The 24,425-nt window shown below is 40.5% G+C and overlaps 1 protein-coding gene across 1 annotated transcript in view; it reads right to left on the bottom strand.

Annotated features, from left to right (window-relative positions):
- Positions 1 to 626: 626 nt before the first annotated feature.
- Positions 627 to 24,425, bottom strand: part of IYD (iodotyrosine deiodinase) — a 56,219-nt gene continuing 32,420 nt past the window's right edge. The window contains exons 6-7 of the transcript XR_007888970.1: positions 2,124 to 2,288; positions 627 to 1,251 (exon numbers count right to left, since the gene is read on the bottom strand). The gene's annotated coding sequence lies outside the window, so the exon portion shown is untranslated. The remainder of the gene's footprint in view (positions 1,252 to 2,123; positions 2,289 to 24,425) is intronic.

Genomic DNA, 24,425 nt, shown 5'->3' with positions numbered 1-24,425 from the left:
GCCTTTGAGCTTAGAAAACTCTATTGATCTTTCAAAATACTCTTTTATTTTTGTCTGGCACTCCACTGTGCTCCCTGGCACTGTTGCCATTTAAACGACTTCACAGCTGATGCAGTAAACACATTCAAAGATATAAATACTTTGGGTTTATTTTAAAATTGAAACAAACATAACTATCTTTGTCTCATAAAGCAACCAAGAATTAAAAATCAGATCCTGGTAACTGCAATGGAAAGCCAGCAGTGGCATGTGGAAGGTTCTCATGAATCAAACTCATATGGAATCAGATCTGTCAATAAGAGTCATTTGCCTCACAAAAATTGAACCTCCAAAAAATGATTTCCCAGTTTATGGCTCTGGCCATAATAAAAATGAATGAGATGCAAAACCAGTGTCTGTAACTTGCATACACTGAGCTGAACATCAGTGCAAATTCTGCTTTCCATAGGCTTTACAAGTTGATGCTGATGCTGTAGGATCCAGTATTACATATTGTTAGTGAGAGATAGACATAACAATAAAATCTTAATTAATACAATATTGTAAAATATACTACTCTAAATAGTATTCTCAAAACTAAATTAAAATTTTCATTCTGATTTCAAATTTTCACTATACTTACCTGGTTTATTATGCTTATTTTCAAATTGATGAAGACAAGATCTACACTAAAATTAGATTTTTCTTTTGAAACTGACTGCAAAACCCCAAATATTTTCTTAATTATTTTATTTTCCTCTTCCTTCTCCCCAGGCCCCCACTTTTTTCTTTACACATTTTAAGTATCCCAGACTGTTTTCCAACTACTGTGATGAAGTGCAGCAGGGACAGGACCACAATTGATGCTGAAATAAATAATTTAAACTAGAGAAAAAGAGCACTGTCAGAAGCATGAAGTGACTTGAAGGGTAGCAGTCTTAGTGTTCTGCATTACTGTGAGTCAGGAAGGAATGAGAACCCTGTCATGTCCTGTCTTCTCTAACTGCCTTTTAGTGAGGACAAACTTGAATGTAGCCTAGATATATTGCTAGGACTTTGCATCTTCAATTTATCAATAAAGGACATTAATAAAGATTTTAAAATCTCAAATATCAAAAAAAACACAAACAAACAAACAACCCAACATGAAAAGCATTGCTAGGAACATATTGAAGATATCAGGAGCCTTCAAATTTTCTCAGCTTCCTTTATTTACTTTCAGCCATCAGTGTTCCAGATGAAGAGCGTTAATTATTTCAGGACATCCTTGTTCTGAAAAGTAGTAAAGAAAAAGATTAATATAGATTACTAGTGCTTGTCAAATCAAGGCACAAAGAAATAAGAACAGAGGCAACAGAGAAGAAGTTGAAACAAACATTTTCCTGTTGTAGTCAGTCTCCTTATAAGGAAACTACAGGAAAATCTACCATGCTTGATAATCTGGAATAGGTTTATAACAAAAGGTCTGTCCTAACAGTGTGTTTATTCAGTGTGTGCCCTACTCCCAGTTGGTATAGGTATGTCAATTTACATGTTTAGTTTGGTTTCTACTGATGTACTCATTGAGCTCTACATGCTTAGATGTCATAAATTTCTGAAAGTAAAACTTATTTTTATGGTATATACTTTCGCTGTATTTACTGTGATCTATAAGTATTACAATGAGGCCTGCAGTATCCTGTTAAGTCTTAGTCTACATTTAGAAGGTGTACTGAGAAATAATTTTATTAATAACAATCATCATAATAACATTTAATTCATTCAACTATACTGTCCTTTGGCTCCAAAATTACACTCTGGCAACAGCAGCTCATAATTTAACCCAAACTGTTCTCTACACATGTGGATAAGATTGTTACTATGGTAGCAAAACACCTGGGATAAACTCCTGGCCCATTGAATAAACTAGTTTTGCCAGGGACTTCTAGAAGACCAGTATTTAGTTTTCTGCCATACAGAACAATAGATAATGAGGCTTTTGGAAAATATTCAGGCCTACCTCTGCTCTCTCCTAGATGTTTTCCCCGCTAATTTTACCACCTCAAGTCTCAGAAAAACTAAGCTTATTCTTACAAGAATAAAAGAAGACAAGAGCCTATATCTTTACACCACATGTTTCCTTTACAAGAAGATAATGTGTTTACCATCTCTGTGCTTCCTCATATTGCTTGGACTTCATCACATTGGCTCCTCTCCCATGCAACCTGGTATTTGCAAGTTCAGTAGTTTACACTGTAAAAAGTGTAGTCCAAGTATTTTCTTCATTACACAGACAGAATTTCACATGTGCTCTGTATTAATGTCTTTTCCTGCAAGTAGAAAAAAAGGACATATGAACTTAAATCCTTTGGCACTCCGCTGATATAAAAATATACCATCCTACTTCTGAAAAACAGTTTGGTCAATTTTCTGAATGGGTTTCACACAAATGAGAGTGTGTGTTCCTGATGTAAAACCCAGATGCACAAGCCATCCCTCACTAATGAGAATGTAGCACTAGCCAAAGTATAAACCTTAGGGAGCAGAACAGGACTATGTAAAACATGGACAAATAATATGGGAGCTTAGGAGATTCACAAACCCTCAGCCTAAAACCTGAGCAGCTATTTAAGCTCTGGCCATATTTCTAGTGCTGGTAAACACATTGTTTCTAATAATGAAATTGTTAAATTAATGTTCTCAGCAAAGAAGGTTCAAAGAGGCAGAACTTCTTCATGTTACATACCTATTCCCTGCATACAGGGCACCCATGCCCTCTATACGCAATCATTACAAAACAACACAGCTAGGCTGCTGTTTCCCATCAGCTCATCAATCAAAACCTCAACTCTGCCTCATCCCTGTCACAGATAAAGCTCCCATAACTCTAACAGGGGATCAAATCGTTCAAATTCAGCAAGTCCCTCCTAGGAAAACCCGCTACAGGTGGAAATGGTCACACTGTGGCTGAGGAGGTGAGTTAAGGCAATCATGACATGGCCTAGAGTGGATAATTTGGAGGTTATTAGCTGCCCAGATGTCCCCTAGGGAACTTACTGTTCTGCAGAATGTGCCTTACAAGCATCAGAAACCACCACAGCTTTGGCTGTCTGCTCTTAGGCTGAATAAAGGATTGATAGCTTAAACAAAACGCTCACAGCAATTTTAATAATAAAATCTGTACGGGGCAATAAGCACACACAGCTATCTCATCCCATTACAGTCCTTTTTGCATGTTTGTAATTATTATTTCAATCTTTTGGCATTTTAGAAGCAAACAGCACTCTCATTCCAGCTGTCCCCTGAATTACTACCACTTCTCATTGCTGGGAAAACGATGCTAGTTTTCAAAGCTTCTGACTTAGATTGCCTCCTGTTCAGGAGCAAGCATTTCCCATACTTGTTGCAAACTGAAACTTGAGTTCCAGATACTCAGTCCATCCAAAAGTCAAGTCCCAGACAACTCCGGTGAGATCTTACTTTGGCGGATGTGAATTTTCAGCAAATCCTGTAGCAAAGCCACAGGCCTAAACCTTTTATTTCAAAGAATCTAAATTGACAAATTTCTCATTTTTATTGTGCTTTACTATTGTTCTTGCAGGGAATAGCAAACTGCACGGTTCTCTTAACCAAGTTATTGTTCCTTTTTTTGTTGCGAGGTGTGTATTTTTTGGACAAAGTATTCATCATCATTCTCATTGCTATGAGATTTCCACTAATGGCAATTCCTCAATTAGCACAGCACAGAGCCTGGATTAATCCATCCCATACATCCACCAATACTAACCTTTAATCGATGCATGTCTTTGGGATTTATATTTACAAAGTATGCACAGAAAGCACAAAATACCCAGGTAGGTGTGAGATACCAAGAAGTCCAAGAAGTACAACAAAATTCTCAGAGTCAAGTATTGCAAGTATTACATAGACAACCTGCAGGCCCATTGAGAGCAGAAGAAAGAGAATGCTGCTGAGACAGGAGTGAGAAGAGAGATCACCGTTTTACTGCTTTATGAAGGCAAAAGAAAGAGACTATTATTCTGACAGGAAAATTCTTTTTTAGTGGCTGTCAGAAAGGTACAATTAGCACAGAGCTAATATGATACAAACCCCCCCATGCCCCCCCCACAAAAAAAACTTATGCTACCACATTTTTTAAAAAACTTCAACAACTTCACCATAAAAAAAACCAAAACACAAAAACAAACCCAAAAAACCAAAAGCTTATGCCAATCTTGATTTGCAGTTTTGTGAGCTTTCATATTTTTCCTAGAATACTAACCTCTATTTTATTTATTAGCATTAGAACAATCTAAAAAAATTCCTCCTCGGCCTGTGTCTCATGATGTCATAATTATTCATCTTCATGAAGGCTTCTGACAGCCTGTGGTTATAACACTGTGACATTTTCTAATACATTATAAAGTGAAAGGATAGTTTAGTCTCCATAACTAGTTAATCTTTGGCTTCTTGGCAAAATTTAGTTCCAAAAGTAATGTGTCCACTAGTCTAGAGGGAGATGAAATCCAATAACCAGTTCACTTCACTCTTTCCTTGAAAATAATCAATGTATCTGAATGCTTACTAGTTCCAACCAAACAGGAAAAGCCTTAATGAACATTAGAAAAGGGAGCCTGCAATAGCTTCTTTAAACTCTTTGATCGTCTTCAATGGGATAGCAGACCAAGGAAAAAGTTAGCATCTTAATATGGAGACAAAGGAAGAATTGCTGTTAACATGCCTCAGGCTTGCTTTGTAGCAAAATCTCATGCATTTTCAATAGGCCTTTGGCCTATATCCCCTGAGATGAACAGAAATAGTCCATTAACTTCAAGACTCCTAGTGTGCATACTAAAGACAGGAGTCAGCATGTTGTTACACAAACAGCAGGAGCAACCAACAAATTTTTGGACTAGTTACAGTACTGTGATGAAGTTGGTGATTTTTGAATCGTAGGTATATGAGAAAGTATTCTTATGAAAAAAATACAGTTTTGTGGAGCGTAGTCTAATCTCAGTCATCCTTTTATAAAAGCAAATGGTTTTTGTTCATTTAAATTCAGGTGTCTGCAGTATCTACAAACATGTTCTGCCTTATGCGGACAAGGTCAGTAGATGTTTTAGGTGTCAAGGGGGAAAGTTCTCACATTTCTGGAATGGTGGAGGGAAGATTTATAAAGTTTTTACTGGCCTGAAGGAAAGAAAGAAAGCAGAAACATCTGCCAGAGTCATGAGTGGATTGTTGGCTAAATTCATTCAGCGGAGGAGTCTGAAATAGATCATCTCTGCCTTCAGCAGTAGGCGTTAGTGGAGTCATCAAAAATAATTACTACATAGGAGTCCAGGACATACCTACAGGGAATAAAACTAATCTGAAAATGTAAATTAAATCCACAAAGTATGGATGGTGAAGCCAGCAGTTCTTACAGTGCTGGGCCCACACAATGTACTAAATTCTTATGAAACAGGAACAGAAATACTTTTTGAGTCTGGAACTGTACCTGTGAACATGCTGTTAGAAGAGATGGAAAATCAGACAACAGAGGTTGCTGCAGATACCCCTGTGATCACACTACCCAGAGCTTCTGTGGCAAAACATCTACCCAAACATACAAGGACGTGTTTCAAACATTGATATTGTCTGTGATCTTTCTAATGTGCTCTAGAAAATCACCAATGCTGAGAGAAGCAAAACTAAGCATAGAAAAAAAGTTCAAACAGTTGAATAGCAGTGACAGTAGCAGAAATTTAAACAAGTCTCTCCCTTTTAGGTTTTGAACAAGGTCAAAAGGAATGTGTTTGTGCTTGCCACTTGGCACCATCTTATAAACAAGGTACATAACACCATAGGAACAGTGACGCGGCCATTTCCCACAGCAGCCTTTTTTCCCTCCTCGTAAACAAACCCAAGGCTGCCTGTATTCTTTACAGCTGCCCTGGCCTCTCCTCAGGAGCTCACATGAAAGCACTTTGACTGTGTTTTGCATTAGTTGCTTCCAAAGCCAAGCAGCCTCCAGACTCCTGAAGCACATACCGCTCACCGCTGCTCTGGGAAGGGAGCCAGAAGGGTCACTCGCAGCCCCCGGCACGGGGCTTGCCCACGCGCCCGCAGGCCCACTGTGCAGACCCTGACCCTTGGGCTGACAGGGCAGGGAAGACCCCTCTTTGAGTGTCTAACCGACGGCAAGCCCTCCTAAGGGTGCTTTTTGCTGGAGAACGCTGAGAGGGTCTGGTGTTATCTGGAGGGTACAAGCCCTGGTGCCTGCCTTCGAGCAGCACCAGTGCCTGGGAATGGCGACACCAGCAGCCAGAGCTGGTGCTTTGACTCTGGCTGTGAGAGTTTTGGCTTTCCCACTGCACTGGCTGGTTTCCATGGTTAAAACAGTCAGGCAGCAGACATGCGTAATTCTTCAGGGCTGTTGAAAATTTATTAATCCCATTTCAAATTAAATGTTACACAGAAATTATTTTCTTTCCTTTCCGAGGGGCTGCTCCTGCACCGCCCCTCTTGTTTCTGCTGCTGCAGGCAACCATCTGACCCCAAAATGGACAGGCAGTGCTGGGTAGGCTGGGGTACAGGGGGTATAAAAGGCATTCAAAATGATGTTTCTTTCTCCCCATAGAGGGCCAACTGTAAATATATGCAAAGGCAAAGATAGTTGACATGTAAAAGTATGCCACAAGTTCACCCTAGCAATTTTTGCAAGATAAAACTTGTGGCAATTCTACCAAATTGCAGTCTGGTTTTCCCCATCTGATTTCAGCAAAATGTCCCACTTTGGCTTTTTCTTTGAACAGTGGTACCTCTCCCTGGAGTCCCAATACCTTGTTGTATAAATTATATGTATTCCAGACAGTAAATACTTCCACAGATTTAGCAAAATTATGATTGTGTGAGGGCTGAATAATTCTAACAAGCCTGGTTTGGCTTTCTAGAGAAAATTAGGCATGTTTTTCAGTCAAAAATCTTTCTGATCACCTCAGCCATAGTCTTACAATTGAGTCTTGCAGCACGGGGACTGCACTGGGCCTCCAAACATGTCACTATGAAGATGTGCCTCCTGTCCAGTGGTTCAGCAGGAAACCAGAATTGTAAAAGCACACATTTTTTACCTTATGCACAGGTAATGATTTGATAAAACATTAATTTAAAAGGCAGAGTAAGTGCTAAGCTGCTGTCCACCCAGACTTTCTCCAGGAAAACAGCCATACAAGGTTTCACATATGGAACAACAGAACTTACCGCCTCAGAGGAAACTGGGAAGGAAACAGTTAAGATGACCTGTGTTTCTAGCTCATGCTACATTTTAGTTTCTGATTCTAACAGACATTCACCTCAGACCTGGTTCCACTGGAAAACTTCCACGCATTTTGATAAGAACAGGATTTTAAACTCCGTGGCAGTAAGAATTTTTAAGAGCCGTTAGTTTCATTTCCCTTCCGGCTTGAGCTAAAGCTTGGAGGTGGAGGAGAGAAAAAAAATATCTCCTGTAATTGAGCTCTACAGAGCAGGACCTAAAACTACGTCCTGTGTACTCATACTGGCTGGCTAGGAGAAGCTTTCATTGCTCAACAAAGAAAGAATAGGAATGATCAGGAAGCCAGAAAGCATTAGGCATTTGGGGTGGGTCAGGAAGGAAAGCAGAAGAAACAAACTGGCTGGCCACAACCAGAGAAATGCCCAATATCTGAAAGACAGAAAAGCAATGCCATCTTTCACCACAACAATTAAAAAAATTATTTTTATTTTAGAAAATCAAGGATTTGAGAAAGGAAATTGGTTAAATTACAAAAGATAAACAGCTGTAGCAGAGAAGAGACCTCAAGGACAAGTCTTTCCATCAGAGTGCTAACAGATATGACCCATGTGGAGAATCAGGAGCAAGCAGAATGATGTCAAGAACAGGCTGAATTGTGTAGAGTGTTTCAGAAGCACAGATACCATCTGCAGGGTGGTGATGAAAAAAAAAGGTGGTCAAAATTCATAGAATGGAGAGTAGCTCGTGGACATTGGGGAGGAAAAGATTGATTCATTTAGCTTGTCTTACTCTCTGTTCATTGTGGCTATGAAGGGAGAGACTCTTCACACTAATGTCCATGTGTCAGCCTTCTGTTCCTCCTTCCTGGAGTTTAGCTCCAAACAGAAAACCATTACAAAATAATCTATGTCTGATCAGAGCATCCAATGTAAATGCTCAAATCCTTCTGTGTCAATAAACTAGCAAAGTGGCATGAGAAGCTACTCCAATTATGTGCATCTGATATACAGAAAAAATACAGATGCTGTTAACTCTTCACGTAAAAGTGAGAATGAAATGCCATATTTCTGACCTGGGTTTCCTCCTAGAAGGGAAGGCTGAAAGCTTGCTCTGCAAGCTAAAACTGAAACCCTAAGTCATGGTTCAACTGAAGAACCATGTATCTCTCTGGAGATGCACAATTACAGGGTGAACATTCCCTCACTAAACAGGAAGCAAAGGATGCTCTGATCTCTTCCCCCTGACAAACCAGGAAAAAAAAAAGTCTATGAACTGAATGCAAGGCACAGAAGGACTTTTCTGCATTACAAAAGGTAATTTCAGAAGGTTAGATCAATAAACCTGAAGTACCTCAATAAGCCACTTAACATTTTAACAGCCCTTAAACAAGACTATTTCGTTTGGAAAGTTTGCTATCAGAAGGCCACTAGTTTAATTGCATTACATAAATAGCAACCCAATTAAAGTTACCTCAGCAATGCATAGATACTGTTCAAATAACTCTCCCAAGCAACATAAACGGTCTTAAAATGACACTGTTTGTAATTGCAAAGGAGATCTTTGGGTGACCACCAGAGAGATGAAAGGTAAAAGACACAGCCCTTTACCCAGAAAGTCTGCTTACTTGCCCTGCAAAGTGCAATTATGTTTTAATGCTTTGGCATGTTCTTGGTGTTTTTCTCCTGGTTTTGCAGTGAGATCAGGCTACAGATAGAAAAGCACTGTGTTAACACCACGGTGTCTTAAAGACTATTTTTATTTTTCCTGATTTATTTCTGATCTCCTCTTTTGGGGGGTTTATTTGTTCCACCTTTACATGAAGACAAAGAAAACAGTACATTTCATCTGCCAATTCAGTGCATCTTCTTTTCTTCACTCATAGAATGATAAGCTTTTAAGTGAACATCAGCTATTCTGCCTGCAGGCTTTCACTTCACAGTAAGAGTATACCTTGTCTTTTCTTTCCTCAGTGGTAATAGCTTTTGTTAAATAAGGGAATGTTTACCAAGCAAAAGCAGCTCAGCTTCTCAGAGTTGTGCTGAAGACAAGGTTTTGGAAGTGGATTTCCCCTGGGAGTCAAAATCAGTGACATGTAGTCAGCTATTTTCTTAGTGCAATTGGCTTGTTTACCAAACCTGCACATTTCCCATCACAGTTCCTTTGAACTATGATAATGAGAGGCACACAAGCACCTTCCCAGTTGTGGGTTATCATATTGCCTCATGCCCAGAAACTGCTCTTCTTTTTGTCCTTCCCTCAGCACCAATTCATTCTACATCAATAAGTGTATGGTCCCAAGGTTAATGCAGATGCTTCTTTGCTAAGTCTACCTGTGTACTGAACCAGAGAGAGGCTGAAAGACATTCAGGTTTGAGAACCTCATAATTGCATTAACACCAGGACTGTGTTAGCATCCTTACATTTAGAGAGGCTGAGAACCTGTCACCTTCCTCTCTTTTCCTTCCCCTTAGTCTCACAGTTCCTTAAACTGTCAGCCTTCAACCCTGTCCTGTCCCCAGTCTTCCTGCTTCTTATACTTGAATCCAGAGCTTCTGGATCAACAGGAGCACCAGAAGAGTCATAGGTAGGACACTAAGCTGAGTTGGGTGTTGCACAGGAGCAAGTAGGTTCAGATCTCATCAGCTTCAAACAAGGCTGCTGCCTCTGGGAAGAATGAAAGCTGAACAGGCCATGGTACAGTCTTTCCCTTACTCCTCTCTCATTCTTATGAGATGCTTGTACTCTCCATCTCAGTTATCACTGCAGCATTTGCAGCCTCCTTACTGGCACTCTTGTTTGTCCCTACTGCCTATGCTGGTAAAGGGAATAAAAGTTTATTCCCACCATCGTGATATAGAGGGACAAGCAACAGCATTTGGCCTGAGGCAGGGACAGCCAATCCTAGGATCTTGTCTCTCAGGGGCCATGAAGCCATTTATAGAAGTGGTTTAGGGAAGAGAGATGGAGGACCTGGGAAGGGGCTGGGTGGAGGTTTGCCAATGGTGCCAAAGTTCCTCCTTAGGACTTTATGTGCAGGACATCCCAGCACCAGGCAGAGGGGCAGCAAGGTGTTCGTGCAGGTCTTGGGCAGGTCTTTAGAGCCCCAGGAGAATGTCCCTGGTTTCCTTCTCCCTAGCTGATCTGCAGCATGGGCACAGGTAGGTCGATAACCTGTTTAGAAACCTCCTGTCTGCAGCTTGTTCGTGTCCTGATGCCCAGCCAGAAGGCAGATGTAGGAGGCAACTGAGTCCACCTGACAACAAGCACATGGCTAAGGCCTTATCTGCCACTTTTCTTGTTGCCATCACAACAGAGGGCCTAAGAAGGTGAATCTGAGCAACTATCTTCTTCATCCTCTCTTGTATGCAACAAATGACCTGTAGCACATTAACTATCAGAGAAAGGGTAAAATCTTGCTTCATCCTAGTTACCCTGTGATTAAAATGATGGGAATGTCTCCTCTTCTCAGTCTGCCAGCAGCTTAATCCAAGGTTTCTTCCAGCCTGATGCCTGCAGTATGCAAACAATTAGGACAACCTGCCAAAATTATAACATGTCCAGTCAATCTTTAGAAGCAGCAGTGCCGTTTTCCTATTTGCACAACTGTGACAACAGGAAATAAAGTCCCAGCTAAATTAACTTAGCTGATATCTACAGACTAATACAAATTTCATCAAAACAAATATGTTTTAAGGAAATGTTTTTCTTTACTTAAAACAAGCAGTTGAATTCTCAAAATGCCAATTCTGCCTGAGAGGCATCCTTTGTTGTATAAACTTAAAACATAAAACTTTTATTTTATTATTAAAGATTGTACTTAAAAATATTTCCCACTGCATTTCCATTTTCAGATCTTAGGAAGGAATGTTGATTTGGCCCATTGCTCTATTCACACCTCATGTGCTGGTACTGAAATGCCTTTTGCAGCCTCATTCACACAGAAAAACTAGGGCCCTTTTGCAATACCTAAAACATTATAAGATATTCCCATCTTTTCCAAGTATAGATGCAGTAGTATTGGAGAAATTGTGCCATATAACAGCATGGTTAAGACCATGAAAAAAGACACAGTGGATCATAAATGGCATTTAGCACAATTTCCTGTGCCTGACAGTGGCCAGCAAGGGAAACCAGCAAGGGAAACCATGGAGGGGTGAAACAGCATGGAAACTCAGACTGACATTCTGCAAGATTTTGCACCAGGTTTCCAGGGATTTGTGTATGACAGATACCCTGAACCACAGCAGTTTTTATCCATGAACCTTTACAGTCCATTTCTGAAACTCTGAGAACTTCTAGACCCCATGACATGCTGCAGCCAAGGACTGCAGACTTTAAACACACCGAAGCTTGTGAAGATGCATCTCCTGTTTGTTTTGAACAAGCCACCTGATGTCTTCCTGGCACACCCACCTGCTTTGGTAATAGAAGCAACAGAGGAGAACACTTCCTTGTTGACTTTTTCTTTCCTACTCTGAATTTTATTGTTATCTATCAATCTCCTCATCCACTTTCTTCCACACTGCAAAACTGCTTCTGGTAAAGAAGTCTCATAAGGAAGGAAACAGATACCTTTTTACCAATATGGCAGTAAAAAATACACTGAGTTAATACTTTCACCAGAAAAGTTGTAGTCCTCAGCTTTTGAATTGAGAAAACCTAGCAAAGTAATGCCAGCTACTTTGCATTAACTGCTTTTTTACATGCCACTTCTCTGTTGTAAACACGAGGAACATTATCCTTTAGGGAGAGTGAATCATCACTGAAACCGAGATAAAATTGATGATATAGTAAGAGCACGTAACCAGGCAGGCAGTAAGGAGAAACTGACACCCACACTGTAAATTCATGTCTTACTTTACCCATCAATACTCAGATCTAGTCCAGAGGAATGGACCTTACTTGGGGATGCTGTGGTATTTTCTGGTCAGCCAGCCTACTGACATCCTAACCACCCAAACTGCTTCATCCTCTGCTGCCTCTTCTCCCCTGAGCTGTAGCACCAATGTGCAGACTGGCAGGAGTTCTTTCCTTCCCACTGCTCACATTTCACACACCCAAAATCCCTGCCTGCCTCTGCCAGAGTCCAGTGTTCACCCCCTTCCCAAAGCAGACTGGTTTCCTAACAACCAAACCTATGCAAATAAGGACAGTTTGGAGCTATATACTAAAACCATGACTGAGATCAGATAAATCCTTTCCTTATAATCACGATCTTCATGGAATAGTGGAGTAAACAGTTGCAAGATAACTGCATAGCAAACAAAATCCACTAGCTGTTTTGCAGACTCTCTCTCTTTCTATTGAAATACACATTTGTATAAAGGAGGGAGCAGCATTGTCTCTGTTAATTACACATCAGGATTAATTAATTTACAATAAATCATAGAATCATATCATAGAATGGCTTGGGTTGGAAGGGACCTTAGAGATCATCTAGTTCCAACCCTCCCTGCATGGGCAGAGACACCTCCCACTAGACCAGGTTGCTCAAAGCCCTGTTGAATGTGGTCTTGAACACTTTCAGGGATGAGGTGTCCACAACTTCCCTGGGCAACCTGTGCCAGCATCCCACCACCCTCACTGACACTTCTATTATACACCTTTCACTTGATCATGGGTACATCTATTTAAAGGCCATCCTACCAACTTTCTGTTCATTACATTGACCTGACCATTCACATTCCATTTTTGGCATTACCTTCCCTCTTTTCACAGGAGGCTGAATCGAACTATTTTAGAGTCATCTACAACATTACAGAAAAAGAGCATTACTGACTGAAGGCCAAGGTCAATTAATGCCATTAAATGACTGCTAGGATACTTGCCTGTTTCTTCAACATAAGGCAGCCTCCTCCCTTCCTTTTTCTGTCCTAATGAAGAGAAAGTTAAGTGCTTTCGACAGCAGCAGCCCTAAGAAAGCACTTCCCTTGTTAATCCTAAATAAAGTGGACTTTACCAGTCATCCCAAAGAGACAGAATTCCTCATGTCATTTTTCTATGTATTTTGAAGGTTTACTTAAGTGATTTATTGCAACTATTAAAATATTACAGTAGATTACCCAGCAGTGCTGGCCATGAGTCATCATGGTAAATGGTAAATCAGACCAAGCACTTCCTGAGGGAATGCAACTGTGTGCTAGTTTAAAAATGGGGTCTCTGCAGTTCCCAATATATGAACCTATGAGACATTTCCCATTAATGCTTTGCAAGCACAGCTTACTCACTGGATTGCTCAATACAGATCAGTGCTGTTTTTTTCATAAAGAAATGATGTGGTGAAGGCAACTTAGAAGCTTAAACATGATTATTAGTGCACACTAGCAGCTAATTGAAGTTCTCTCATCTTTCCCATTCTTAGTGTTGATACAAGATACCACCTGCTAATACTCTAGAGAGTCATGCAATTTAGTGCCACAGGAAAACAACAAGGAAGGGACTTTAAGAGATCATGTGGCCCAGAGCCCTGTGTAGAGGGAGGATCAATATTGTTTAGGCTGTCCCAATCAACAAAACCCCTTCTGAAGGTTTTGACTAAGCTTGTTCTTGACCCCAAGGGGACTAGATAAGTTCAGTCAATCTGATATTCACTCTCATCCTAATTTGCTATCTCCTGAATAATAGTTATATTACAGTACTTACAGTACTTTAGTTATGTAATTGTTCAAATCCTCTGTAATCTGTACAAGCTTTGAAGAATGTTTCAGGCTTTTCTAGGAAATTTAGGGCTGGTCTAGTCTACAGTTCTTTCAGGTAATTACATCAGTTTTTTGGAAACACTTACATCACTGCAAATTGATCAATCACAGATACTGGAATGAGGAGAGGAACTGAAAGAACTGGAAGGGGAATATCCTGCATTTGCCTTTGAGGTCACAAAAACATCAGCGGGAAGGAAGAGTGTCACATGAAAGCACGTCTCCTTCAGACAGCATCTATCCAGATGACAAAAGAGATTTAAAATAAATGTTTGTGCCACAAGAAACAACAGGAAAACAGGAACTCTCCTGCACAGCGTTAGGGAAGCAAATGCATGTTTCAGAAGGAGGTTCTAATTACAACGTTTTAGCTATTTGAAGTCTCCTGAGGCTTGTAATGTTTCAGAAACAGAGGAGTACAGTCAGTCCAAAAGATACATTGTATCTAGACTTTTCCTTTTTTTTTGTTTGGGTTTTTGTTTTGTTTTCTCCTTTTCTTCTTTAGAGTCTGCCAACAGCTACCCAAGCTGTCTATAAATGAAGTACTGTTCCTGGCACCCTTATCCAAGTTAGGCCTTTTGAATGCCTTTCAGATGCATAGCTTAGAGGTGCTCCAAGTGCCAACAACTATAGTCATACCCCAAACTTTTGCTGTTTCATCAATGTTATCTTCTCTCAGAAGTTTCCAATCCCACCATGCTCATGACTTTAACCATACTTCCCTAGTATTAAATCCCTGCTGTACACAACTACATTTACTGTATATTACTTTATCAAAATGTGTCTAGGATTTTTTTATACTGCCTTTTTCAGCAAAGTATCTGAACCAAATATTTATTTTAAAGACCCTCAAAAGACAATAATAGCTTTTTTTATATAGTATTTGGGCACTCAGAAAGCACCCCAGGGCCTAACTCTCACCAAAATTATTTCAAAGCAGGCACCCATGTCTAGATGGCTTAAATGCCAAGGTGTTGCTTCCTATAAATTAAGCTTTCCTAAAGGCCTACAAACAGAAAATGTTTCTGAGGGATCTCTCACAATGCCTGTTCACCTCAGCTCTGTTTTCACCAGCAGGTCCACCATTCCAGTGTGGAGTAACTGCTGGAAGCTGTGACAGCCTGAGGTGAGACAGTGTGGTAAGTATGACCAAAGTTACTGATGCCAAACTTCTAAAAAAGCAAAGTCTTTTGGTAGTAAGAAGTTGGCTGATATATTTAGGAGGAGTTGAAACTGTTTGGATATAAAAGCCAGATTCAGATTTTTCTTACAAAGGCTTTTCACACGGTCAGAACTAGTCCTCTAGAAAGAGGACCAAGACGATGCAAACAAGTAGTAACAAATGACCAAAAATGTGAAGGAAGAGACAGAAAGCACTTTGAACTACTCCTTTAAAGTTTAGCCACTGAGTCAGCTCCTCTTCGTCCAGACAGAAATGGTCTGAAGGCTGTCAGGAGGCAATGCTCCTTCTGCAAGCACACAAAACTGGCTGTCACCTTCATGCCCCTGCCATCTTGAGCCCTTGACAGCTTATGATTTCCTCTCCAGGATGGAGAGGTCTCCAGACCTCTCCAGGTCTCCAGGGATGCCAAACAGGATGCAACAGTCTTGCTCTGTGTAGTCAGGGACATCCCGAGTGTGCACACCTGGAGCATACACTGCTCTGAAAGTCAGACTGCTTCTGTCAGCACGCATTCAAAGTGAACAGATGAATCTGTGTGTGCCAGTATTTTATCCATCAAGGCAGGAAGCAGGAAATTCTGCCTCAGAAGTACATCTGTCAATATTTCCTGAAATTTTTGGCTATGATGAAGTCTTGTGCATGTTCTGGTTTTTCAGAGGCCACTGGTAATTTTTCCCTTTGAACTAAAAAGAAGGCAAGAATTACATTGATGGTCTTTTAATAGAATTTTTTTTTCTGTTTGTTCTTTGAAAGTTTTATTACTGACCCTCTCTCCTCTTTTTACCATCGGACTGATAGGAAATCAAAGGACTATAAAATGGAAAACATCTGATTGTAGGAATGAAGTAATTAGTTGGCATCAATAACAACAGCATATTATTACTGAAAAAAAAAAGCATCCTTAAGCAGAGCATTGGGGGAAAAAAGGGCACACCAATCAGGGCGAAGATCCATGCCAGCTTCATGGCAGAAAGCAATGGCAAAGTAATTTGCTCTTTGCCCTTTGTTAGTGCATGTGACAATTACATAACAAGTAAACACTTAAAAAGTGTTTTTAAAACATGGAAATAATCAGGTGAAGTAACTGCTATGTCTGCTAGGCTTAATGTTCCTGCATTCATTTAATGGTACTGCATAACCAGGAGGCCATCATGTCTTGAACACAGAATACATAAAAATAACATTGTTATTCCTAGGCCATTGAAAATAGTAAATATTTTCCAACAAATAAACCATTAGAAGCCATTAAAATGGGTTTTGAAAAACATTATTACGGGTACACTTAATGAGACAGTTTGAAATTATGTCAGGGAGGAGGAGGTCATCAGAATTAAGGCAGTTTTAAAGACTTCTGTCCTGGTTTGAGCCAGGATGAAGCTGATTTTCCTTTTACTGATTTCTTTTTTCTTTCAGTAAGCTGTTTTAAACTAGTAGCAGAGTGTTCTAATTAAGAGTGATAACGGTGGAATGTTTTCACAACTGCTGGGTCTTCAAGGTCGCACCTTCACTCTGCCGGCTCAGACACTACGGGGAGATCTATGACCCCCCCCGTAGGAGGCTGAGTTAGACAAACAGCAAAATTGGCCAGAGATATTCCATTCCGTATATCTACATAAGCTCAGAGGAAGGTCAGAGATCACAGAAGAAAGCTTACTTCCTGCTTCTTCTTCCCTTCTCTTCCATCCATGGCCAGCATCTGGGGAGGAGTCCGTCCATCCAGCACCGTCGACCCGCAGGCTCGAGCTCTCCTGACCCTCATCACTCTGTGCTCTCTCTTTGGCACCAGTCTGGAACTTTTCAGGACTGTTCACAGGTAAGGAGAGTGCTGTGGGAGTTGCTGGGGGTGGGGGGAAGCAATAGGGGTTTTGTACATTTCCTGAACATATTTGTATATAGTTGTATATATTTTCTTATGTAATTAGTGTTTAATCAAAGCTGTGTAGTTTAGTTTTCAATCCAGTAAAGTCTCTTTTTCTCTCTCTCCTTCCCTACCTGGGTGGGAGGGGATTGAGAGCATCATTGTTGAACCTGAGTCAAACAGTGACAATATCTGCGGCAATATAGTCAGCAAGGTGTCTCTGGGCTTCGTTTCTCCTCTCTGCACAAAAAGTTCAGTCTTGCCATGCTGACTTCCTTAAGTTTCTGGATGAGTCTTACATGATCTTTGACATAGGAATTATGCTACAAAACTGTCTCACAGAAGCCCAGAATCAAAACTGTGTTTTGTTTGGAAGAGTTATTCAGCTCCCAGGAATTTATAAGGGTTCATACACAACAGTAAAAAAACCAACAATAAGAGCTCTGCAGCTAAATAACTTTCCTTAACAAACCAGGAAGAAATAACAGAGTGGCCTTGGTCTTTGATGTTTGAATAAAAACATCAGGAGTGATCCCTCTAGTCATATTAAGTGGCCTTGGTATAATCAAGGCCCAAGAATATCTGTTTGTTTAACCTACATTATGCGAGATCTCCATGTGACAGGCAAAAATATGCCAGTTTGCTCGGCTGAATTCGTTACTGGAAATAGGTCACAACAGAGTTGAAGGTAATTTTTAAGACGTAGAGGGAAAGAGTAGGAAAAAGAGAGAAGATAATTCTATTCTTTGCCTTGATACAGTATCACTTACTACATCACTTTTTTTCTCATTTAGTAGAATAACATCTCTGTTTTCCTAATGCAATAACTCAGGGCTCTCTCCTACCACAAAACCAGTGATTATGAGTTTCTGCTCTATCACCTATCACTCTAGTATATATAACGTAATATGTAAATACAATTTTATATCATAATGTAGATGTTAATACATACATGTATAAAATACACATTTTCAGTCCTGTTTCATTCTGATTTCATGCAAGTCACTTGAATGAGACCACTTTCCTGATTACCACAGACATCCCCTCCTCTGCCCCAACTAATAATTTCCTCTGAGCTCACGTTTCAATCTCTCTTCCAGCTTGATAGAAGCTGACTGACCCTTTTACTCCAGACCAGCTTTCACCCTAGGCTTTCTTGCTCTCTGAAAGAGGAAGGGCTGGGAAGGTGACAAAGCCAGGCCAGACCTCTCCCATCTCCCCTCCTATCTGTAGGGGTGTTCACCAAAGGCAACAGCTATAGGAAAGGGAAAAGGAAGAGAAAGGTGCTGAGGAAAGGGAGAGATAAGGAGAAGCTGTTGTGCAGTAGATCACAGGATATAAACATGTATGTGAATTACTAAAACAAAACACTCAAAGACAAGAGGACTAATAGAAGGCATCAGGATAAAATTGGGCCAATTGGAGTGCCATCTCTCCACAAAAAAATCTAACTGAACAGCTCTGTATAAAAATAACAACCTGCCTTGCCAGCCACGTTCTCCCTTTGGCGCCCAGCTGTTTCCACTTCCTTAACATATGTTGAACCAAATAAAGTGTTTACTAATTTCCCATCCAGCTTTTTAAAAAAAACACAAGAGCATTCACTGCCAAGACCGGAAGAAGGTGAAAAAGAGCAGGCAAGAGGAACAGTAGAAGATAACTAAAATGTTTAATCAGTGAATTTTTCTTGGGTCTTCCGCAGGTCTCATTTAACTGCTTCATTACCAGAGCTGGCATCAAGATAAACAACCACAGTTACCGGTTTTGTGGGAGGTGAGTGGATGTCCAGGGCAAAAGGTACCTGAGTGGAATCTGTTCCCTCCACATGGGAACCTAGAAGTACCTTTTGAGTGACTGGCAATGACAGTGACAAAAAATTGTAACTACATCACGTGTCATTCACTCTCTAAAGAAGGTGCCCTGAATGGCAGCCCCAAGCACAGTTCACAGTCAGACAGGGAAAACAGCTTTTTTTCCACTTTGGCTCCTGTTAGCAATACTAATAAAAAGATAGTCAAAAGCTGTTGGTGTATTTGCTGTTTCTCTATCATTCTTTCATCAGCAGAGCTCAAGGGTAATTAGTGCACAATTCCCTGGCACTAGTCATTCTGCTTATTCATGAACCCAAGTTAATAACCCAAACCAGTAATCCCAAATTGCTAATTCCCACTCACTTGTATCACATAAATAGCAACACTTTAGATTTATTCATTCACCAAGGAGAGAGGGGAAGGACTGAGAGCTAAGTGAAACCCTTGTTCATTTACAAATATTCTGCTGCTAAACATGGTGCAGCTGTGTTCCGCTGCTGTGCCTCTCTGCATGCTTCATACTGATGCAGCTAGCTGCAAAAACACACAGTACCTGTAAGAGCACCTCTGTATCTTCATATGAATGTTCACAACCCAGTCTGTTCAGATGTAGCTGTTTCAGTGTGGAGTCAGCTTTCAAAAGGTACTTAAACCAGTGAGAAAGCTCCAGGCAGCAACTGCACCACACCCTGAGACCACAGAAACAACTCTTCCTTGGTTCATTTTCTCATGCTTTTCTCTGGGCGCACAACTTTGATAGAACAACAGGTGAGTTAAAAACTGCAATTAAAAAAGTAATCCTGAGATTCGCATGTTTAATGAGTCCAAATCCCTGGAGTTTTATTGAAGCAAAAACCTTAAACAGAACATGTCTCCAGACTGTGGAGAGGTTTGGGTTGGGTTTGATGCTTCAGTATTTATTATAACTGCCTGTTTCCTACTATTTCCTGCACTTAACTGAGATGATCCAGTTAATGAGGGAGGAGGAAAGAACCTTATATTATATCACTTGTTCTCAGCAGGTTCCCAATTAGCATGCTACAAGCACAAAGCAGAAGAGGGAAGAATTATTTTTCCATTGTAAAAGTGAGGATCTTTGTTGCTCCCACATCTGTGAAGCAAGGGGAGTGAAGATACCCTCACTCAAAATCTGTGTCAGACAGCTCTTCACTCTAAATCTGCAATATCTGGATAAATCACCTCCATCCGTTGGGATCCAAGGGCATACAATCTCATTTCCTTCCATCAGTCAGGGTGGGTGCTGCTTGTGAAGAGCTCTACCTCTGCCCTGACCTGCTTCTTAAGCTCAGATTCCCTGGAATCTGAGGAAACCCCAACCACTAGCAGCAGTACTGGACTTTTTCCTTTCTACTTCCAGCTACTTCTCTTTCAGCTGTTGGTGACTGCATTGCAGACTGTGTAAGTGAGAAGGACATGGGTAAAGGAAGCTTTCAGCGTCCTTATCCTTCTGTTTCCTGGTATCATTCAGAGCTGACTTGACTTCCAGTGCCAGGCAAAGTTTCATGGCTGCACTGATCCGTTCTCATGTGCTATCAGCCAGAACACAACACATCCCAGCCATGACCCCTCCATCCTCCTCTTGGCACTGTGGCTCTGCAGGCAGAGCAGAGTTTCATTAGGCAGGGGATATCCCCTGGGGCCTTCTTCAGTACCTCTTGTTCCTTTTCCAGTGTGGTAAAGGAGACTGGATAATAGGCCCTAAAGAACTAATTCACAGTAGCTTGCTTCAGAATACAGGGTGATTAAAACGGACTGAAAAGCTTACACAGCAGCTGCCAGCCCAGCAAACAGAAGTGTTCTCCATACTGAAAAAAGCAGAGTGCACGTTTTAGAGCTCCTTGACAACACAAGCCTCTATGGAATATAATGAAACAAGGATAACAGAAACATGCTTGCCCACTGTTATAGTTAAGACATTTTGCACAGAAAAAAAATTTCAAAACAGAGAACCTGCTACAAACCAGTGAACTACAGATCCCTGGCCTAGCCTCTAGACATCTCTGTATCTGTTCCCATTTAGCCCAGATAGGTCCAATCTTCATCTTTTCTCTGATGACCACAGCCTATCATACTGGACCTTTTTCCATTCTTAACCTGGTCACAAATCTCCCAAGAGATGGTGTAAAGGAATACCATATTCCCTACCTTATTTGACTCAGAATGAGTAAGTCTTTCACCAGTTGCACTTCTGATGTGGTTTATTCTTAATCAGTCTGACATCTCTTTGATTTTGCTTCCCCACCTGCCTGATCTTGCACTGGCTTGTCCTCCTGTGGCATTGGTGTTAAAACCCTAGCCTTCAATCCCTTTTTAATTTATATGCTTTTAACATGTTCTTAAAACACCTCCAGTCAAGGGAAGGTGATCTCTCTAAACGATCTAGGCTTACATTCAGGAAATCTTCTTAAGGTCTGACACAAATCTCAATGGCTGCAGTTTAGGCCCATTTTTTTCATTTTCTTATTTCTGCTGGGGAAGTTGGAGAAGGAAAGCAGAATGAGTTTACAGAGGCAAGAAAACAAGTGCTATTACTTATTTGCTCCAGCTTGGCAATGCCATAACTGAGTTGCATCAAGTTCGCTGTGTAGCGTGGCAACCTAAGGCTGTAAAACAATTTGCTTCTGTTTCAGAGCAAATCAGCTGCGTGTCAGCAGAGGAGCACACACAGTGCCAATGGCTGATGAACTTTGAGCCTTCAGTCTCTGACAAGGGCTGGCACCATCTCTGCATTCAGAGGCAGCTTTTCCTTTGCATTCCACCAAGGACAGGTAGACAGTACTGCCAGGGGCAGGAATGGGGGCATGGGGGCTGATGGGGAACAGGAAAACACTGCTGCAATAAAGGAAAATTTAAAAAGGAGAAAAAATACATTGCACATAATGATTTATTCTGCATTTTTAAATTACTTACAGGTTATCCATAGGTTGATATTTTAGTTACAGCTATTTTCTAGAACTCAAAGATCCTTCTGGTGACACTGTATAATAATACATTTGCAGTAGCTTATAGGAACAATTTCTCACCTACTCAGGACTCCAAAGACACTCTACAGAGATCTTTACCATTCAGTTATGCTTTCATTTAATTTTTCCCTTGTTGTTTTCCACCATGCTGCAAACTTTGATGTTATTCTGCTGTTTCTCATTTTCTACTAAAATTGTCCTGGCCTCATCAATCACCATTTCTCTTTCCATCACCTGTTTTCTTTTATCACATTATTTTTTCCAACTCATACACTCCAAGACTTTTCTTTCATGAAGTCAGTTCAACTAGAAAACTAGTCTGTTTTCTAGTAGATTTTCCCTTTGTCTTTTCATTCCTTCTTGCAGCTTAACACTCCCTGAGGTCTTTTTCACCCTCTTACCTCACTTTCTACCTAGCATCAACCCCTTCCATTTGTGTACTGCCCTTCTTCATCCATCTCCATCTTCTTTTTCTCAGGCAGATGTCACTCATCCACATTTTTCTTTATATCTTGCATACTTCCCTCTTCGCCTCATCCACCTCTGCCATCATCTTATTTCATCCAACAGCAGTTGGAACAAATTTCATTATCTCTTAGACACCTCAGTGCACTCTTTCCTGAGACAGGACTACTAGCCTTTCTCCTAACTAGGTAAAACTGGGCAGAATGACAAATTGACATCTGCAGTTTTATGGCCAGTCTTGCTCTGCTATATATTTCTTATATTTACCAGCCTTGCTTTAGTCTTGTGCTCTGTTCTGAACTCTCCTTTTATTTTGCTTTAGAATTCCTCTACAATTCCACATTATATTTTGTTTCTTTAATTTCATATAGTCCTATTCTAGAGCTACAGATATCTAGTATCTTTGCAATTGTCAGCTCAGAAGTGTTGAAGGGTTTCAGAAACAACCTAGATTTCTATATGGATATATATACCTGTTCAAGCTTTTAAGAAAACATTACTGGAAAAAAAACGTCCTGCTGTTAAAATCAGTAGAACTCACCAATTGTATAAAAAAGCCCCAACCTGTAGTCACTGTAGTGGCTCCTCAAAAAGGAAGTGACACACTGAAGTAATTGGATTACACTGTGTACTTGTTGCTTTCTTGCTGGGAAGACAGGTGACCTAAGTGTTTCATAGCAGCAGTGTGCTAATGCCTCAAGGGGAAGGAAGTTAGTAATTCCTCATTTCTCAGCTGACTTGTGACTACCTTGGCAGTGATATAAATGAGGAAGCTTGCCAAGCAGAGTGGGAGAGAAAAGGGGGTGGGGTGGCTAAGGGGGGCAAAACATGCCAAAAACTAAATGCTATTACAGGTCCAAGCTGCTATCCAGACAGAACTGCCAGAGAGGAACTGTTTATCCATGAACCAAGCTACCACAATGCTCTCACCTCAAAGCCACTAAAGATTCCTACCTCCCCATCCATCACACTAACAAAAGCTCCCACTGAACTATCAGGTTGCTCTTATGCCCCCCAGATGTCTTCCATGGCAATCACCCTAGTTTCTCAGTATCCCATATTCCCCTGCCCTGACTTTCACAATACTCACATTTCCCTCCAATACACATTACCTGTTTGACCGGGCAAGAGGTAGCACAGGTCACACCTGGTTCAGAACATGAGTGCTGACAGCAACGCTTGCAGATCTTGCAGGTAAGACAACGACTGAACTCAAAGTTTTCCCTTTGACTTCTTTCTCAAAATTAATTTTCATTTTAGGAACTTACTGTTTTCAAAATGCCTATTCCAATTAATTCAGTTAAGATTTTGAATTTATTGATGAAATTGCAGAAATCAATGGGCAGTGCATAACTTCTGTACTCACAAGAAATTGCCTGTTTCCACATCTCTCTTGGACCTTGCATTATTCCAAGATAAGTGATCCTTCACCTGTTTCTTTGCATAAGGTGAACATGAAACAGACAAACAGAAAACAGGAGAGGGCAGAAAAAAGGCGAGGTAAAGGAAAACAGCCAGCTCCCATATCAGTCTTTAGTAATTTTGGCAGCCTGTTAATTATTGTTTAGTCTCCTTTCCTGACACTTAGGAATGCCACTGATGTCAGCATGTTGACATACAGAAGGCAGTTACAGTAGGTCAGATGTAGACACCTGCTAAATAACAAAACCAAATTCAATCTTGGAATGAGCCCCAAGGCTCAAGAGCTCTTAAGTCATCAGAGTTCTTTCGTCCACAGATTTGGCAAGTTATTCAGTCTGGTAGCTCAAAACATTTTGAAAACGTGAAAATCCATAGTCTTGTTAGGTTTAAAAAATGGAAAATAACTCCTCTTTGATGCTTTCCTTCCTCCCACCTTCTCTTAGGTTTGAAAGTCCATAGCTGCACAGTAACATGAAGTTTACTGCTTAGGCCTGTATTTTGCATCTGGTCTGTAACACATTAAAAGACAGTATCTTCAGCAGATCTTTCCACAATGTTTTACTTAAAAAAAGAAAAAAAAAAAAAAATCCTAAGTTAAAGTCTTAACTCAGAGCTCTTTGGTTGTGAAACAGCATCAGAATTTATGAACTGCTTCTTCAGATAAAATCAAGGTTTGTTATAGTGTAACATGGTTTTTGTTTTTCATTGAGAATTTCAAAATATTCATTTTCAGGGTGTGGAACAGCCTTTTCCCTTAATGAATAATGTTCAGAAAAAATGACATTTTG

The sequence above is a fragment of the Apus apus genome, chromosome 3, assembly GCF_020740795.1.
Source record: "Apus apus isolate bApuApu2 chromosome 3, bApuApu2.pri.cur, whole genome shotgun sequence".
Taxonomy (NCBI): Eukaryota; Metazoa; Chordata; class Aves; order Apodiformes; family Apodidae; genus Apus; species Apus apus.
The sequence above is the reverse complement of the archived record's forward strand: the minus strand, read 5'-3'. Positions and strand labels throughout refer to the sequence as shown.